We start from the raw sequence: 20,923 nt of genomic DNA, 5'->3' as shown, positions 1-20,923 counted from the left end.
ATAATTAAGTGAATAAAAATAATTTGCTTGATTGAACAAAGGCCCATTTTCCAAAGAGTTTAGGACACCCATCTTCTACAACCATACTAGCTACTCGATGATATTTTCTTTTGGAGTATTCATACTCATTGAAGGTGTCAGTATAGAATGACAGAATCCAACATCTTGACTTGTGTGAAAATTGGAAACCATCAGTAGTTGTCTCTCTTTGTAAGTCTTGCTGTCAATCTATAAAATAAAATGCTTGGAATACAGCATCATTCAAACTTTATGAAAAGGATGCATCTACCAGCTATTTTTAGAGTAGAATTCTAAATTTCATTGGTAGATACAATGCATCCGGAAAGAAACAGTTTTAAATTCAATTAGCAGCAGCCCTGAAAGTCTAAGTATTTATTTTTCCTTTCATTATTTCCATGTTGTGGTCAGGTTTATGATCGCTCCAACCATTGTTTACAATTTTTATTGTGTTACAAATGTTCTAAATGTTGCACAATTAAAAATGATGACCAGTATTCGATACTAAATTCTTGAACAGGCCTCTGGAAATCCCTTGAACAGTGTAGATCTTTGTATGCCTTACTACACGCTGACAAACTGTTTTGAGCAGTTACCTGGGCTTGATGTTATCCCTGTTATGGCAGTATAACCCAAGATAGTTTGGTATTTAAGTGACATATGTTGTCAGTATTATGAAGTGATTTCTACATCAGTAATCAGGTTATAGAGATCCAAAACACTGAAATCTAGATTTCAAATCTGAACATCTTTCAGTGATAAGATGGAAATATTAGACTTTTGATTCCACCAGACTGTGGTATTAAAGGGAAAATGTGCCTGTTTTGGGTTTTCTGGAAGATGTGCATTCCCCTTTAGTGGAGCTGGAAAAAGCAGTCCTGGAAAGCTACTCAAAGTGTCACTAGCACATGTGGCAGCTACACAGGAAGTAAACAAACAGGATTTTGGAATATCTGGGGGCTCCATCTGTAACCGGTCTTTCATGATCATACAGAACTGACCTAATTTGCTAATGTGAAAGGGAGAAATCAAGGTAGTCCAGTTTGTGCTATTTTGTGTGGTATTGTTATACCAAATACTTACTTGGTAAACAAGACTAAGTTTAAAATAGGTAAACCAAATTATCAAGATACTTATGAAGCTTTTGAGGGATAGGGTCAACTTTTCTTTTGGCAAATATAAAAAAGTGACTGGGGCCGTTTCAATGTGTCCAATACAATTGGGAAAATGGCCAATTTTGTTTTATTGAAAAGGTTTTTATTTTTATAAAATTACAATAAAAAACTACTACTCTACAAAATATTTTTTAAAAAAGCTGCCATACCACAATTCTAAGTAATTGAGCAAAATGCTCAATCAGTGCAACCCCCCACCCCAAAGCTCCCCATCATCAGGAGCATCAGTGTGAGCACCTCCACATACCCTGTGTTTATTCAGAATTCTTCCTCTCTGGGCACCTGGATCTCGTGGCTAAGCAAAAACCCTTGTTAATATGGCTGACCAAATCTGCTTCAAGATGGTTCAGAAAGGGCTGCCATGTTTTGCAGAAAAATTCTGTTTTCTGCTGCACCACACTTGTAAGGAAGTCCAGGAGGATGTATTCCATAACTGGCAGGTCCAAAGAGCTTTCTGAGACCATCTCATCAAAACGTTCTTCCTCTCACAATATACAAAAATATTAAATAGCTTTTTCCCATGCTCATCTTATGCAGACCCAGGACAAGAGACACCAGATCTACCTTGACCTCACAGTCCCCAGGACCCCCTCCATGACATTTGCTATAGTGCCCCAAAGCCTGTGGCATGACCACAAACAATGGACAAGAGTACTAGAACCTATTTTGCATTTGGGGCACAGTGGAGATGCTCCCTCGCATGCCGCTCTGGGGCCAGATGAACCCTATGAAGGACTTTCATCTGTATAACATGCATTCTGTTGCAAATGGAGATCTTTCTCAAGTTCTCCCAAATGTCAGTATTTTGAGGCACCTGTAGTCTGAAGAACTCTCCTCTCTACTTCTGATTGATTCTTATAGGTTTGATTTATAGCGCCTTCTGGATAATGTCCCTAACCTGAAAGTAACGAAAGAGCTGGGTAATTCATACTTGCAACTCAACTGATCGAAAGACAATCATGACCTCCCCCTTAAATAAATCTTCCAGACAAAAAACTCCTCTCCACACCCGTAACTTAAAACTAGAGTCTGTCCAACCCTGGCTGAAATCCTGATATTCCTACTACAGAAGTAAGAAAGGAGATTTTAGATAAATGCTAGTGACATTTTTTTGCATCACTTTCCACACTTTAACTGTATTGATGACAATTGGGTTTCAACAATACACCATGACTGTCCTCACCCATGAATAACAGATTAATAAGGGGGCACTTCGCCTGGGCGGCCTCGATACCCAGCCATATTGACCTCTGGTCAATAGTAGGGAGCTTATTTGATACCTCAATATCTGGAAGGTTTACCACCACCACCTCCACATTCCCCAGGGCAGCTGCAGTTTGGTAAGCTTAAATGAGAGGCTGCCTTTGATACCAAATAAAAGAACCGAGCCAACAATTAAGTGTCTGCAATGTTTGCCTAGGCAACAGCAGAGGGAGCATTTGCATGAGATATATTATAAGAAAGGAAGAACATTAATTTTAATAAGAGCTATTCAGCCTAACCAAGATATTGGAAGAACCATCCAACACTGAAGATCCTGCCTTAACTTATCTAGCAATATCTTGATCAGATGGGCCAATGGGCTGAGAAGTGGCAGATGGAGTTTAATTTAGATAAATGCAAGGTGCTGCATTTTGGGGAAGCAAATCTTAGCAGGACTTATACACTTAATGGTCAGGTCCTAGGGAGTGTTACTGAACAAAGAGACCTTGGTGTGCAGGTAGATAGGATAGTGAAGGTGGTGTTTGGTATGCTTTCTTTTATTAGTCAGAGTATTGAGTACAGGAGTTGGGAGGTCATGTTGCGGCTGTACAGGACATTGGTTAGGACATTATTGGAATATTGCATGCAATTCCGGTCTCTTTCCTATCAGAAAGATGTTGTGAAACTTGAAATGGTTCAGAAAAGATTAATAAGAACGTTGCCAGGGTTGGAGGATTTGAGCTATTGGGAGAGGTTGAATAGGCTAGGGGTGTTTTCCTTGGCCTGTTGGAGGCTGAGGGGTAACCCTGTAGAGGTTTATAAAATCATGAGTGGCATGGATAGTATAAATAGACAAAAGTTTTTTTTCCTTGGGCATAGTTTTAGGGTGAGAGGGGAAAAATATAGAAGAGACATAAGGGGCAATGTTTTCACACAGAGGGTGGTACGTGTATGGAATGAGCTGCAAGAGGAAGTGGTGGAGGCTGGTACAGTTGCAACATTTAAAAGGCATCTGGATGTGTATCTGAATACGAAGGGTTTGGAGGGATATGGGCCGGGTGCTGGCAGGTGGGACTAGATTGGGTTGGGATATCTGGTTGGCATGGACAAGTTGGATCGAAGGGTCTGTTTCCATGCTGTACATCTCTATGACTATGGCACTAAATGCATAAAGCTAGCCTTCTAGAACTGGTCAAAGGCAGGAGTAATGAAAATGCCTAGGTACAGAAAACCTCCCTTTGACCGCCTGAAAGGGAATCGGATTTCATCTTCGAGACCGGTAGTCCAAGACCCCCCTCTGACTTCATAAAATTAATGTTATATCCTGAGAAAGAGCCAAATACGTTGATACGTTGTATTAAATGTGGCACAGACACTGTCAGGTTTAATAGGAAAAGGAGAACATCACCTACATAGAGTGTGATCTTACGTTCCTCTGAACCCACCTCCAGGGCAATCATATTGGGGTCCCTCTGGATAGCCTCTGCCAACGGCTCAATCACCAGAGTGAACAAGAGTAGTGAAACAGGACAACCTTGTCGGCTGCCTCTCCCGATACTAAAATTATTAGATCTTATGGCATTAGTAAGGACCGCTGCCATAGGATCACTATGTATTACTTCAACCCATCTGATTAAAAACCCTACCGAGACCAAACCGCTCCAGAACATAAAAAAGATACAGCCACTCCACCTGGTCAAGCACCTTATCTACGTCAAGGGAGACCACCAAGCCTGGAATTGACCTCTGTGGATACACCTGGACCATATTTAGTACTCTTCTAATGTTATTACAGGATCTACGGCCCTTAATAAAACCTGTCTGGTCCTCCTTTACAATACAGGACAACGTTTTCTGCAAATCTCAACTCAAGTGTCTTAGATAAAATTTTAAAATCTGAGTTTAGAGCAAAATGGCCTGTATGAAGCACAGTCCTCCGGATCTTGAGGATAAGAGAAATGTTAGCTTCTCTCAAAGAGGGTGGGAGGTGGTCCTGACTGTATGAATAATTGTACATGTCCAGCATCGACCCAGCCAACATATTCATAAATCCCTTATAAAACTCATTTGGAAGGGTATCTGGGCCTGGTGCCAGTTTGGAGCTGTCTTACCACCTCCTGTACCTCTTGCAATGTCAAGAGAACATTCAAAAGAGATGCCAGCTTCGAAGTCACACCTGGAAGAATCTTAAAGAAGGATTCTATCCTCACCAACCTGTCCTCACAGCTCTCTGACTGATACATCTCAAGAGTAAAGTTTCCTAAAAGCCATATTAATCTTCTTGGAGTCGCAAGTGAGTCCCAGTGCCCTCTCTGATAGATGTGATAGATTTGGGGGGTGGGGGGTGGGTGCTCTTTATTAGCCGAATATGCCAGGTATTTACCTGGCTTATCGCCATACTCAAATAACCTTTATTTTGCGAAAGAAATCTCTCCTCGTTGTTTGAGTAAGCACGGAGATCAGAGCAGCCCCGAGAACTGTGATTCGCTGTAATTTAATTACGATGGCCTACCGAAGTATGCGATCTCGGCTGCCTTCAGCTGGGTCTCGAGCAGACATTGCTGCTCTCCCCTCTGTCGTTTCTGACTACCTGAATAAGAGATGATTATACTCCTTGTGTAGGCCTGGGCAATCTCCCAAAGCACAGAATGGTTACTGGCTGTGCCCGAGTTGATATCCAAAAACACTTTAAACTCCCACAAGAAGTATGCGATAAACTTACTATCCTTAAGGAGAAGGCTTCTGGGTAATCCAAGATGGAGAATGGGAAAAATTTCTGGCTGTAACAGGCTGCTCCTTTTTTGAGGTATTTTAGGTGTTAGAGGTGATTTCCTTGAATTTCAGGAGCAGCAATTACTGTTTTATATGCTGTCGCATTGTTTCGGAATTTTGGAGAAGGCACAGTGGTTCAACAGTTAGCACTGCTGCCTCACAGCGCCATGTACCCAGGTTCAATTCCTGCTTCGGGCGACTGTCGGTGTGAAGTTTGCATATTCTCCCTGTGTCTGCGTGAGTTTGCTCCGGTTTCTTCCCACAGTCCAAAGATGTGCAGGTCAGGTGAATTGATCATACTAAATGGCCCATAGTGTCAGGTGCATTACACAGAGGGAAATGGGTCTGGGTGGGTTACTCTTCGGAGGGTCGGTGTGATCTTGTTGGGCCAAAGGACTTGTTTCCACGCTGTAGGGAATCTTATCTAAAATGGCACCTTTAAAAGGGAGGAACAGACGAAAGCAGCACATGGTCAGATCAGTGCAGAAGAGAGAGTGAGAAAGAAACACACTGCTAACTTACACAGCAGTGAACCTGTGCTGTTACTGCCTTTGCTGTTTGAATTCATGTATCACTGGACATCGGAGTGCATCTGGGAAAATTAACAAACAGTAAAATTCACAACCAACGAATCCTGGAGGAACCTGTTTGGGAGAGATAACAGCACAGAAACAGACACATGAATAGTTTGAAGTGTGGCCTTGCAGTAAGTCTGCAATAGCGAGTAGAGTGGGTTCTTTCTTGATTATATGTTTTATTGAGTTTGCCTCTAGATTAAACTTAAAAATATAAGCCTTAAGTATTAAGTTAGCCTGGAGCAGCGTTTTGTAGAGGAATAAGACGGTGCTATTTTCTGTGTCTACAGATTGGAAGGAGCAAAAATGGCACTTAATAGAGTGATATGCTCTTCTTGTCAGATGTGGGAGTTTAGGGAAAGTTTACGTGTTACTGAGGATTATATCTGCAATAAATGCCATTGGTTGCGAATGCTATCAGATCAAATGGATCATTTGGAGTGACAGTTAGAGGCAGTGAGGAATTTATAAGAGCAAGGAATATGATGGATGGTAGTTATAGGAAGGGAGAAAAGTCGCAGATACAGTCACATAGATGGGTTAACTCCAGGAAAGTTAAGAGAGGTAGGCAGGTAGTGCAGGAGTCTTCTGGGACTATAAGGTAAAAACAATGCAGATGCTGGAAACCAGATTCTGGATTAGTGGTGTTGGAAGAGCACAGCAGTTCAGGCAGCATCCAAGGAGCTTCGAAATCGACGTTTCAGGCAAAAGCCCTTCATCAGGAATAAAGGCAGTGAGCCTGAAGCATGGAGAGATAAGCTAGAGGAGGGTGGGGGTGGGGAAAAAGTAGCATAGAGTACAATGGGTGAGTGGGGGAGGGGATGAAGGCGATAGGTCAGGGAGGAGAGGATGGGGTGGATAGGTGGAAAAGGAGATAGGCAGGTAGGACAAGTCTGGACAAGTCATGGGGACAGTTACTGAGCTGGAAGTTTGGAACTAGGGTGAGGTGGGGGAAGGGGAAATGAGGAAACTGTTGAAGTCCACATTGATGCCCTGGGGTTGAACTGTTCCGAGGCAGAAGGTCAGACGTTCTTCCTCCAGGCGTCTGGTGGTGAGGGAGCGGCGGTGAAGGAGGCCCAGGACCTCCATGTCCTCGGCAGAGTGGGAGGGGGAATTGAAACGTTGGGCCACAGGGCAGTGAGGTTGATTGGTGCGGGTGTCCCGGAGATGTTCCCTAAAGCGCTCTGCTAGGAGGCACCCAGTCTCCCCAATGTAGAGGAGACTGCATCGGGAGCAACGGATACAATAAATGATATTAGTGGATGTGCAAGTAAAACTTTGATGGATGTGGAAGGTTTTTTTAGGGCCTTGGATAGAGGTGAGGGAGGAGGTGTGGGCGCAGGTTTTACAGTTCCTGCGGTCGCAGGGGAAAGTGCCAGGATGGGAGGGTGGGTTTAAGGGGGGGCGTGGACCTGACCAAGGTAGTCACGGAGGGAACGGTCTTTGCGGAAGGCGGAAAGGGGAGGGGAGGGAAATATGTTCCTGGTGGTGGGGTCTGTTTGGAGGTGGTGGAAATATCGGCGGATGATTTGGTTTATGCGAAGGTTGGTAGGGTGGAAGGTGAGCACCAGGGGCGTTCTGTCCTTGTTACAGTTGGAGGGGTGGGGTCTGAGGGCGGAGGTGCGGGATGTGGACGAGGTGTGTTGGAGGGCATCTTTAACCACGTGGGAAGGGAAATTGCGGTCTCTAAAGAAGGAGGCCATCTGGTGTGTTCTGTGGTGGAGCAGAACACACCAGATCCTCCTGGAAGCAGATACGGCAGAGGCGGAGGAATTGGGAATACGGGATGGCATTTTTGCAAGAGGTAGGGTGGGAAGAGGTGTAATCCAGGTAGCTGTGGGAGTCGGTGGGTTTGTAAAAAATGTCAGTGTCAAGTCGGTCGTCATTAATGGAGATGGAGAGGTCCAGGAAGGGGAGGGAGGTGTCAGAGATGGTCCAGGTAAATTTAAGGTCAGGGCGGAATGTGTTGGTGAAGTTGATGAATTGCTCAACCTCCTCGCGGGAGCACGAGGTGGCGCCAATGCAGTCATCAATGTAGCGGAGGAAGAAGTGGGGAGTGGTGCCGGTGTAATTACGGAAGATCAACTGCTCTACGTAGTCAACAAAGAGACAGGCATAGCTGGGGCCCATACGTGTGCTTATGGCTACCCCTTTGGTCTGGAGGAAGTGGGAGGATTCAAAGGAGAAATTGTTAAGGGTGAGGACCAGTTCGGCCAAACGAATGAGAGTGTCGGTGGAAGGGTACTGTTGGGGACGTCTGGAGAGGAAAAAACGGAGGGCTTGGAGGCCATGGTCTTGGCGGATGGAGGTGTAGAGGGATTGGATATATCCCCATTTCAAACAAATATGCTGTTTTGGAAAATGTAGGGGGTGATGGGTTCTGAGGGGAACGTAACATGAACAGCCATGTTGCTGGTATTGAGACTCTCTAATGCAATGAGGGGTATGTCAGGTTCCAAGAGATCAATTGTATTAGGGGACACTCTAGTCTGAGACACAGACAGACGTTTGTGGCCAGCAACGATAAAACAGAATGGTGTGTTGTTTCCCTGTTGCCAGGATCAAGGATGTCTCAAAGATGGTGATGTCTCAAGGGGAAGAGGGCCCAGCAGGAGGTCATTGTACACATTGGAACCAATGACATAGGAAGGGGAAAGGATGAGATTCTGAAAGGATGATATAGTGAATTAGGGCAGGAATTTAAAAAGGAGGTCCTCGAGAGTAGTAGTATCTGGATTACTCCCAGTGCTGCGAACTAGGGTAGGAATAGGAGAGAGCAGATGAATGTTTGGTTAAATCTCTACTGCAGTATAAGTGCCCTGTCCAAGAAGGACGGATTGCAACTGAATTGGAAGGGGACTAATATACTGGTGGGAGATTTGCTTGACCTGCTATGGAGGATTTAAACTAGTAAAGCGGCAGGGGGAGGTAAGCGGTGAGACCCAGGGAGATACTGAGGAAAGAGATCAATCTGAGACTGGTGCTGTTGAGAACAAAGGCGAGTCAAGCAGTCAAGGCAGGCAAGGACAAAGCAGAGAACAAGATAGGACTGATTAATTAAACTGCATCTACTTCAATGCAAGAAGCCTAACAGAGAAGGCAGATGAACTTAAGGCATGGTTAGGAACAGGGAACTGGGATATAGCAATTACAGAAACGTGGCTCAGGGATGGACAGGACTGGCAGCTTAATGTTCCAGGATACAAATGCTACAGAAGGGCAGAAAGGCAGACAGAAAGGGGGAGTGGTGTTTTTGATAAGATATAACATTACAACTGTACTGAGGGAGGATATTCTTGGAAATACATTCAGGGACGTTATTTGGGTGGAACTCAGAAATAAGAAAGGATCATTACCTTATTTAGATTGTATTATAGACCCTTAATAGTTAGCAGGAAATTGAGAAACAAATTTGTAAGGAGATCACAGTTATCTGTAAGAATAATAAGATGGTTCTGGTAGGGGATTTTAACGTTCCAAACATAGACTGGGACTGCCATAGTGTTAAGGGTTTAGATAGAGAGAAATTTGTTAAGTGTGTACAAGAAAATGTTCTGATTCAATATGTAGATGTATCTACTAGAGAAGGTGCAAACCTTGACCTACTCTTGGGCAAGAAGGCAGGGCAGCTGACTGAGGTGTCAGTGGGGGAGCACTTTGTGCTAGTGACCATAATTCTATTAGTTTTAAAATAGTGATAGAAAAGGACAGGCCAGATCTAAAAGTTGAAGTTCTAAACTGGAGAAAGGCTAATTTTGACAGTATTAGGCAAGAACCTTTCAAAAGCTGATTGGGCACAGATGTCTGCAGGTAAAGGCTGGAAAACGGGAAACCTTCAGAAATGAGATAATGAGAGTTCACAGAGGATATTTCTGTTAAGGTGAAAGGAAAGGCTGGTAGGTATAGAGAATGCTAGATGACTAAAGAAATTGAGGGTTGAGTTAAGAACAAGAAGAAAGTATATGTCAGGTACAGTCAGGATAGATTGAGTGAATCCTTAGAAGAGTACAAAGGCAGTAGGAGTATACTCAAAAGGGAAATCAGGAGGGCAAAAAGGGGACATGAGATAGCTTTGGCAAATAGAGTTAAGGAGAATCCAAAGGGTTTTTGTAAATTCATTAAGGACAAAAGGGTAACTAGTGAGAGAACAGGGCCCCTCAAACATCAGCCTTCATGTGGAGCTACAGAAGATGGGGGAGATACTAAATGGGTATTTTGCATCAGTATTTACTGTGGATAAGGACATGGAAGATATAGAACGTAGGGAAACAGATGGTGACATCTTGAAAAATGTTCATACTATAGAGGAGGAAGTGCTGGATGTCTTGAAATGTATAAAAGTGGATAAATCCCCAGGACCTGATCAGGTGTACCCTAGAACTCTGTGGGAAGCTAGAGAAGTGATTGCTGGGCCTCTTGCTGAGATATTTGTATCATCAATAGTCACAGATGAGGTGCCGGAAGTTTGGAGGTTGGCAAACATGGTGCTACTGTTTAAGAAGGGCGGTAAAGACAAGCCAGGGAACTATAGACCAGTGAGCCTGACATCGGAGATGGGCAAGTTGTTGAAGGGAATCCTGAGGGACAGGATGTACATGTATTTAGAAAGGCAAGGACTGATTAGGGATAGTCAACATAGCTTTGTGTATGGGAAATCATGTCTCACGAACTTGACTGAGTTTTTTGAAGAAGTAACAAAGAGGATTGATGAGGGCAGAGCAGTAGATGTGATCTATATGGACTTCAGTAAGGCGTTCCACATGGTTCCAAATGGGAGACTTGTGAACAAGGGTAGGTCACATGGAATACAGGGAGAAATAGCCATTTGGATACAGAACTGACTCAAAGGTAGAAGACAGAGGGTGGTGGTGGAGGGTTGCTTTTCAGACTGGAGGCCTGTGACCAGTGGAGTGCCACAAGGATCGGTGCTGGGTCCATTACTTTTCTGTCAATTATATAAATGGTTTAGATGTGAGCATAAGAGATATAGTTAGTAAGTTTGCAAGATGACATCAAAATTGGAGGTGTAGTAGACAGCAAGGAAGGTTACCGGAGATTACAACAGGATCTTGATCAGATGCGCCAATGGGCTGAGGAGTGGCAGATGGAGTTTAATTTAGATAAATGCGAGGTGCTGCATTTTGGGAAACAAATCTTAGCATGACTTGTACATTTAACGGTAAGGTCCTGGGGAATGTTGATGAACAAAGAGACCTTGGAGTGCATGTTCATAGCTCCTTGAAAGTGGAGTCGCAGGTAGATAGGATAGTGAAGAAGGAGTTTGGTATGCTTTCCTTTATTGGTCAAAGTATTAAGTACAGGAGTTGGGAGGTCATGTTGCAGCTGTACAGGACATTGGTTGGCTACTTTTGGAATACTGCGTGCAATTCTGGTCTTCTTCCTATCAGAAGGATGTTGTGAAACTTGAAAGGGTTCAGAAAAGATTTACAAGGATTTGAGGGTTGCAGGATTTCAGCTATCGAGAGATGCTGATTAGGCTGGGGCTGTTTTCTCTGGAGCATCGGAGGCTCAGGGGTGGCCATATTAGAGGTTTATAAAATAATGAGGGGCATGGATAGGAGAAATAGACAAAGTCTTTTCCCTGTGGTGGGAGAGTCCAGAACTTGAGGGCATAGGTTTAGGGTGAGAGGGGAAAGATATAAAAGACACCTGAGGGGCAACCTTTCATGCACAGGGTGGTATGGAGTGCGCTGCCAGAGGAAGTGGTGGAGGCTAGTACAATAGCAACATTTAAAAGGCATCTGGCTGGGTATATGAATAGGAAGGGTTTGAAGGGATATGGGCTGGGTGCTGGCAGATGGGACTAGATTGGGTTGGGATATCTGGTTGGCATGGACGGGTTGGACTGATGGGTCTGTTTCCATGCTGTACATCTCTGTGACTCTATGACTCTCAAAGCATCCAATATCGCGAAACTACCCCATTATCCCGGCCTTAACCTCCAAATACACCGCCACGTGATCAGAAATGGTTATGTTCCCAATTTTACAAGACAGCACAGAATCCAAAAAAGACAATGGAGCAAGAAACAAATCAATCCTTGTGTAACACTTGTGTGGATTGGAGAAAAAGGTGAAATCCCAACCCGCCGGGTGAAGACATCTCCATAAACCCACAAATCCCAACTCCACACATAAGTCCACCAATTGTTTAGATTGTGGAGATGCGCCCTGGGAACCCCTGGGCATCCTATCCACTGTGGGATCCATGAGGCGTTTGAAATCTCCCCTTATAATAGTATGGCATGTTCCAAGGGCAATCAGCCTAGAAAGCGCATCGGTCAGAAATATAAGGGGGTGTGCCAGGGACGGGGTGGGGGGAGGCAAGCAGTAAACATTCAGAATACCGTATTCCTCATCATGTATTAAAGCTTTGAGGATCTCAAACCGCCCATATTCATCCTTAATATGACCGAGCAACTGGAATGGGAGATTTGTCTGAACAAATAAAGCCACTCCCCTGCTTTTAGTGTTAAAATGAATGAAAAGAACACCAGGTCAAACCTCTCCTGCTGCAACTTTAGATGCTCCTTGTAATCAAAATGGGTTTCTTGTAAAAGAGCGACATCAACCCTTTCTTTTTTAAGGCTTGAAAGTACTTTCTTTCTCTTAATTGGTGAATGACTCCCCTTAATATTCCAGGTGCACTGAAAATGGCCAATTTAGCAAACGACAACTTTGTATTGTGTTGATCTCAACAGTAGACAGACCTAAAATAAAATGTAAGGACAACTAAGTTAAAAATAAAGTTCCGTACCCATGGGGAGGACCTCAACCGGGACCTTGGGTTCATGTCACACTACAGGTGACCCCACTGCATTACACACACAGACACACACTCCTACAGATCCTCTCTTATATATAAGCTCTCACTCATACATTCACACATACACCCTCTCTCAGACTTTTACCCCTTTACAGTCACACACACTCTCTCAGAGACATTCATACCATCCCCCAACCCCTGTATACACACACACATATAAGTTTGTGGAGTGAATTTGTACCTGCAGAATTATATTTTATTTTGCTCAAAAACTGCATGAATCCATGGAAGATTCTGTTCCTTTTTTAGATTAGAATCAGTCCGAACACTGTGGCACAGACAGCCTCACACAGGGCACCTCACACCTTCAGTTCATTATTTGGACCAACATGGCACCTATTGTTAAAGTTCACTGGAGAATGTAATTTTAAATTCCGGGATTTACTTTTGAAAGAACTGAAACCAACATGCCCGTTCTAAAAGATGAGAGATTTAACAAACAATCCAGGTCTTTTTCAATATATAATTTCAGTTACAGCCCACTGTAAACTTTTGCTATAAATTCTGTGTCCTAAGATCTTATACTCCACAACCACCTGATGAAGGAGCAGCGCTCCAAAAGCTAGTGCTTCCAAATACTGTAAACCTGCTGGATTATAACCTGGTGTTGTGTGATTTTTAACTTTGTACACCTCAGTCCAACACTGGCACCTCCAAATAAGGACAAATAAAACCTACTCTTGATTTAATACCAATGATTGAAAAAGATTGGAGAGCTGTTTTAAAAAAGAAACTGGGTGCGCTATTTAAATGAAGAAGGTAGAGAAAAGGAGGTAAATTAAAACTGGTTAGTCTGGCATGGATAGCAGAGAAAATGCTAGAGTCCATAATGAAACATTTAATAGCAGAGCATTTGGAAAACAATCACAGGATTGGATAGAATCAATATGGATTTACAAAAGAGAAAATAGTGCTTGACAATTTGTTTCTGGAGTTTTTGCAAGATGTAACTAGCCAAGTTAATAAGGGGGCGGGGGGGGGGGGCATGGCTCTGGTTTATTGGAACTTCCAGAATGTTTTCAATAAGTTTCAAATAACAGATTAGCATATAAAAATGAAACTTCGAATTGAGAATACAGTACTGATAGGATTAGAGACTGGGTTACAGAAAGGAAACTAGGAATAATCAGGGACATTTTCCAAATAGTAGCCAGCAGGGTTCAGTGTTTGGACCACAAGTACACTCAATATATTATTCATATAGATGAGGGAACTAAATCTCCAAGTTTGCAATGACAGTTGGGTGGGAGGATGAGCTCTGAGGAAGATGCAGAAATGTTTGTGTGATTTGACAAGTTGAGTGGACAAATGCATGGTGGATGAAATATAATGTGGATAAGTGTAAAATTATCTGCTCTGATAGCAAACACAGGCAGATTATATCAATGGTGATAGATTGTGAAAGAGAATTGTACAACAAGACCTAGGTGTCTTTGTGAAAAGGGCTGGTGCATTGAGACCTGGTTGTCTTTGTACATCAATTGTTGAAAGTAAGCATGCAGGTGCAGCAGAAGTTGAAGAAAGCAAATAGTATGTTGGCCTTCATAACAAGAGGATTTGAGTATTGGAAGGCATGTTTTGCTGTAATTACAGAGGACCTTGGTGAGCTCATACCTGAAATACTGAGCAGTTTTAGTCTCCTCATCTGAAGATGGATGTTCTGGCTATGGAGAGACTGCGACTAAGGTTTACCCGATGGATTCCTGGGATGGCAGGTCTGAGGTATGAAGAGAAATTGGATCCGACTATATTCACTGAAGTTTAGAAGAATGTGGGGAGATCTCAGAAATCTATAAAATTCTAACAGGACTTGACAGAGCAAATGTAGAAAGGATGTTCCTAATAACCGGGGAGTCCAGAACCAGGGGACGTGTTTTAAGGACTATGAAATCGAAAGTGGTGAGCCTCTAAAATTCTGTATTACAGAAAGTGGTTGAGGCCAAAACATTGAATGGTTTCAAGGAGTTAGATATGGTTCTCGAGTCCAAAGTGATCAAAGGATATGGGGAGAAAGTGGGAGCAATATATAGAGTAGGATGATCAGCCGTGATCACATTGAATGGCAGAGCAGGCTCAAAGGACTGAACAGCCTACTCCTGTTCCTCTTTTCTATGTTTTTATGTTTCCCTGGATGCAGTGGTAGCACCCAGTATATTAAATAAAGTAGTTGAAGTTCTTTTAATATTCCAAAAACCAATTAAAGAATTGTTTGCTTGGAAAACTGTCAGTGAAACCCCATTATTTATTCTCTTCAACTAGGAACTATAAGCCTATTGCTCTGATGAAAAAAATTACTAAAATTGGTAGTAAAATTGGTAGATTTGAGGATTTGAAGTTATGCATAACCTAGTTAGATATTTTTGCAGATTTATCTAATGTTAACGCTAAGGCATTCCTCAATTTCCCACCTACATTTAAAGATGAGAGCAGAGTATCGAAACAACCTATTGGCCTGGAAAAGTTGTTACGGTGCACTAAACTGATGTAATACATTCAAATTAGCAGAATGTTTCCCGGCAGTCTACTAAGTCCACTGCGTATCGTTATACTTTGATATAGATGAATGGGCTTTCTGATAAATCTAGTCCCGTTGATCTTAATATGAAGCAATATTCATGTCTCCAGTTAATTTACAAAGCTCAAAGAGGTGCTCTTTGCTTCAAAACTGCTTTTGAGTATCAAGCTTAACCTCTAATAATTTGGTGCCCAAATGGGACTCAGGTTGAGGTTCAACATTGTCTTAAAAATATCTTCTATCGTTTTGCTCAACTTGTCTGAGCAAACACCTGTCCTGATATTTTTTCTTAATGGTTAAAACAGTGAAGGAAGCTGTTCATCTGCAGTATTCTAGCTGACTAAAGAAGCAGTTCAGATAGTTTAACTCTGCCACCTTTTCCCTGTATCATAGAGATGTAAAGCACGGAAACAGACCCTTCGGTCCAACTTGTGCATGCCGACCAGATATCCCAACCTAATCTAGTCCAATTTGCCAAAGCCCCCTAAACCCTTCCAATTCATATACCCATTCAGATCTCTTTTAAATGCTGCAATTGTACCAGCCTCCACCACTTCCTCTGGCAGCTTATTCCATACATGCACCACCCTCTGCATGAAAAAGTTGCCCCTTAGGTCCCTTTAAAATTTTTCCTTCTCACTCTAAACATATGCCCTCTAGTCCTGGACTCCCCCACCCCAGGGAAAAGACTGTCTATTTATCTTATCCATGCCCCTCATGATTTTATAAATCTCCTTCCACATTCTTCTCTTTCAGATGATCAGTTGCCCCTTGAATGACTCAATTGAAGCTGCCTCCACAGCACACTCAGGCATGGCATTCTGGATCCCAAACATTTGCTGAGTGAAATAGTTTAACCTATTGTCTGTCACCTTTACTTATTTTGCCTTAAAGTTATAGAACATAGAAGAATACAGTGCAGTACAGGCCCCTTGGCCCTCGATGTTGCGCCGATCCAAGCCCACCTAACCTACACTAGCCCACTATCCTCCATATGCCTATCCAATGCCCGTTTAAATGCCCATAAAGAGGGAGAGTCCACCACTGCTACTGGCAGGGCATTCCATGAACTCACGACTCGCTGAGTAAAGAATCTACCCCTAACATCTGTCCTATACCTACCACCCCTTAATTTAAAGCTATGTCCCCTCGTAATAGTTGACTCCATACATGGAAAAAGGTTCTCATGGTCAACCCTATCTAAACCCCTAAATCATCTTGTACACCTCTATCAAGTCACCCCTAAACCTTCTTTTCTCCAATGAAAACAGCCCCAAGTGCCTCAGCCTTTCCTCATACGATCTTCCTACCATACCAGGCAACATCCTGGTAAACCTCCTCTGCACCCGTTCCAGTGCCTCCACATCCTTCCTATAGTATGGCGACCAAAACTGCACACAATACTCCAGATGCGGCCGCACCAGAGTCTTATACAACTGTAACATGACCTCAGGACTCTGGAACTCAATTCCTCTACCAATAAAAGCCAGTACGCCATATGCCTTCTTCACCGCACTATTTACCTGGGTGGCAACTTTCAAAGATCTGTGTACATGGACACCAAGATCCCTCTGCTCATCCACACTACCAAGTATCCGACCATTAGCCCAGTACCCAATCTTTTTGTTACTCTTACCAAAGTGAATCACCTCATACTTCGCTACATTGAACTCCATTTGCCACCTTTCTGCCCAACTCTGCAGCTTATCTATATCCCGCTGTAACCTGACACATCCTTCCTCACTGTCAACAACTCCACCGACTTTCATATCATCCGCAAACTTGTTCACCCAACCTTCTAGCCCCTCCTCCAGGTCATTTATAAAAATGACAAACAGCAATGGTCCCAAAACAGATCCTTGTGGAACACCGCTCGTAACTGCACTCCAAGATGAACCTTTACCATCAACTACTACCTTCTGTCTTCTTCCAGCCAGCCAATTCCTAATCCAAACCTCCAACTCACCCTCAATGCCATACCTCCATATTTTTTGCAGTAGCCTACCATGGGGAACCTTATCAAACGCCTTACTAAAATTCATATACACCACATCTACCGCTTTCCCCTCGTCCACCTCCTTAGTCACCTTCTCGAAGAATTCAATAAGGTTTGTGAGGCACGACCAGCCTTTCACAAAACCATGCTGACTATCCCTGATCACATTATTCCTATCCAGATGTTCATAAATCCTATCCCTTACAATTCTCTCTAAGACTTTGCCCACAACAGAAGTGAGACTCACCGGCCTATAGTTACTAGGGTTATCCCTACTCCCCTTCTTGAACAAGGGAACCACATTTGCTATCCTCCAGTCTTCTGGCACTATTCCTGTAGACAATGAGGACATCAAAATCAAGGCCTATGGCTCTGCAATCTCCTCCCCTGCTTCCCACAGAATCCTGGGATAAATACCATCAGGCCCAGGGGACTTATCTATTTTCACCCTTTCCAGAATTTCCAACACCTCTTCCCTACATACCTTAATTGTGACTCAGTATTCACATTGGCAACAATGTCCTGTTCCTGAGTGAATACTGACAAAAAGTATTCATTCATAATTTCCCCAATCTCTTCAGCTTCCACACACAACTTCCCACTACTATCCTTGACTGGACCTATTCCTACCCTAATCATTCTTTTATTCCTGACATACCTATAGAAAGCCTTAGGGTTTTCCCTAATCCTACCAACTAAGGACTTTTCATGTCCCCTCCTTGCTGCTCTTAGCTCTCTCTTCAGAACCTTCCTGGCTACCTTATAACACTCAATCGCTCCAATTGAACCTTCACGCCTCATCTTTACATAGGCCGCCCTCTTCTATTTAACAAGGGATTCCAATTCCTAATTAAACCACGGCTCCCTCACACGACCCTTTCCTCCCTGCCTGACAGGTACATACTTATCTAGGACACTCAATAGTTGCTCCTTGAACAAGCTCCACATATCGATTGTGCCCTTGCCTTGAAGCCTACTTTTCCAAGCCACGCATCCTAAGTCATGCCTCACCGCATCATAATTTCCCTGCCCCCAGCTATAACTCTTGCCCTGCAGTGCACACTTATCCCTCTCCATCACTAGAGTAAAAGTCACCGAATTGTGGTCACTGTCCCCAAAGTGCTCACCTACCTCTAATTCTAACACCTGGCCTGGTTCGTTACCCAGAACCAAATCCAGTATGGCCTCACCTCTTATTGGCTCTCATTTTCAATCTTACTGCAATGGAAACAGTCTTTGTTTATGCTGTCCTGCACCCTCAAATTTGAATACCTTTAAACTAAGGATAGGCAATGGCCTAGAGGTATTATTGCTGGACTATTAAGCTGGAGACCCAGTTTCACATCATACCATGGCAGAGGTGGAATTTGAATTCAATAAAAATTTGGAATTAAGAATCTAACAATGACCATGAATCAATTTGTCAGGAGAAAAAAATCTGGTTTACTAATGTCCTTTCAGGGAAGTAAACTGCCATCCTTAAATGAATAAAAATAATCTTCTCTCCACCTTTTCCCAAGAAAGAATCCCAACTTCTCCAGTCTGCTTAACTAAAATTGTTCATTTTTGAAACTGTTCACTTGAATCTTTTCTGCACCCTCTCTAATTCTTTATATTCTGTTTAAAGTGGTGTGCTCAGAACTGGGCGCAAAACTGCAAGTTTACAAGTTTAATGTTACTATGTTGCTTTTGTACTCCATGGTCCTTTTCATAAAAGCTTCAGACGTGGTTTTCCAAAGTGAAGTGTCAAAACCTCACTTCTAAGCTCCTAAAAAGCTGCGCAGTTTTGATGAGTTATATCAGCTGTACCCCTATCTCTTAGCGCTCCCCACAACCCACACACAACTTTTGCAGTTCTCAGAGGAATCGCAACAATTTCCAAACATGGAAGTGGAGTTACAGTGGGAGAAAGTTTGGGAAGCACATTCTCAACATGTCCTGCTACTACCTTCAATGATTTATACTCTTTGGTCCCTCTGTCCTTGAAACCCATGAACCTTTTAGTTTCTTTGTTTGCAAATTTTGAAATTTGCTCGGTACACCATTGGATAGGTCAGGAAGAACAACAAGAATTTCAGTCTAAAATCTTCCTTCAGTCCAAAAAAAAAATCCATTAGCCCGTATTCTCTTGTGTCCTTCTGGCCACTCAACAATTTTGTTTCCATGTTGCTATTTTACCTTTTATTCCATGAACTCTAACTTCTCTCACAGGTCGGTTACGTGGCACATCGTTAAATGCCTTTGCAAATCCATGTACACCACAAACAAAATCATTACTCTCACCAATTGCCTCCTCAAAAAACTCCAATATGTAAGTTAAGCACAATTTTGGATAGACTGGGAGGTTTTTTTTCCCTGGACCATTGTGGGGTGACCTTCTGAGGTTTATAAAAAATCATGAGGAGCAAAGACAAGGTCTGCAGCCAAGGTTTTTTCCCAAGGGTAATGGTGTCCAAAACTGGAGGACATAGGTTTAAAGTGAGAGGGGAAAGATTTAAAAAGGACCCGAGGAGTAGCTTTTTCACACAGAGAGTGGTTTACCTGTGGAATGAGCTGCCAGACGAAGTCGTAGAGGTGGGTACAATTACCATATTTAAAAGACATTTGGACAGGTACATTAATAGGTAATTAAACATATATGGGCCCAATGCAGGCAAATGGGACTACTTCAGTTTAGGATACCTCGTCAGCATGGATGAATTGGATTGAAGGGTCTGTTTCCATGTTACATGACTCTATAATTTTGAGCTTTCCTTAACCCTTGTTTGTCTTAGTGACTTAGTTCAGGACAAAATTATCATTTTTAGATGCTTCCCCACCACCCACCAAGGTTAAAATAACTGGCCTGTCATTTCTGACCTTACCTTTGCATTATTTTTATAATAAGGCCATAAGGTTTGCAATTTTTCAGACCTCAACTGGTACTGTTCTGGAGACTAATGAAAAGTTGAAAATGATGAGCAGAGCCTGCAATTTGTGCTCACTTCCCTCAGTATCTGGTTAGAATATCTTATACATTTTAAACCTTAAGTGTTTGCAATTTTTAAAACTTTGTTTAGGTGCTTTGACCAGTAAGCAATATTTGCCATTTATAGTGTTCAATTTCTTTTATGGACTTATGTAAGAAGCAGCCATAAGTAAATATTTTACTGTATTCTTGATACTAGTAAAATAACCTACTTTTAGAAAATGTGCCCCTCTGCAAGAGAACAATTAATTTATATGTAATTGATTGGAAAGATAGATGCAATGTGGACATTGATAACAGAGTTCAATCATCAGTTTTAACTCTACAGGTATGTTAAAATCAATATTCCATGTAATTGTACCTTAAATTTATCTTTAAAAAAATCAAAGTACAACTATTTAAAATTATATTCTCTGGGTTCATCTAACTTTAATCTTCTGTTGCTCCTTAAGGTTTTAGAGCAGCTTTTTCCACACAGTGGAAGTCCTCCAATACCATGACAAATTGGCCTTTTTGTGAGCTTTGATGTCAGTGGTGACTAGTAAAAAACACAGCAGGACTGACACAAATTGTACACACAGGCTAGAACAATTTATAAAGACATTGCTACTGCTAACACTGCCCAATTCAATTCACTAGTCTAGAGAATTGTAACAACTTAGAATCAGGGATTCAAATGTTTTGAGATGGGTTTTCAGGTATCACTTTTGGCATACGTGTAAATTTCAGTAGTATAATTCTAAAAGAAAGCTAGTGATTTTTTGTGATTTCCTGGACTCCAATTGCCAGGAGTTGTTGTTTTCATCTATTTTTCCTAGTCAACCTGTTCAGAGACGTTATAATATACCTGTGGAG

The 20,923-nt window shown here is 42.5% G+C and overlaps 1 long non-coding RNA gene across 1 annotated transcript in view; it reads right to left on the bottom strand.

Annotated features, from left to right (window-relative positions):
* Nucleotides 1-20,923, bottom strand: part of LOC140477210 (uncharacterized) — a 47,921-nt gene that overhangs the window by 12,957 nt on the left and 14,041 nt on the right. The gene's annotated exons all lie outside the window — the stretch shown is intronic.

Source organism: Chiloscyllium punctatum, chromosome 5, assembly GCF_047496795.1.
Source record: "Chiloscyllium punctatum isolate Juve2018m chromosome 5, sChiPun1.3, whole genome shotgun sequence".
Taxonomy (NCBI): Eukaryota; Metazoa; Chordata; class Chondrichthyes; order Orectolobiformes; family Hemiscylliidae; genus Chiloscyllium; species Chiloscyllium punctatum.
Note: the sequence above shows the minus strand (reverse complement) of the source record. Positions and strands in the feature narration are given on the sequence as shown.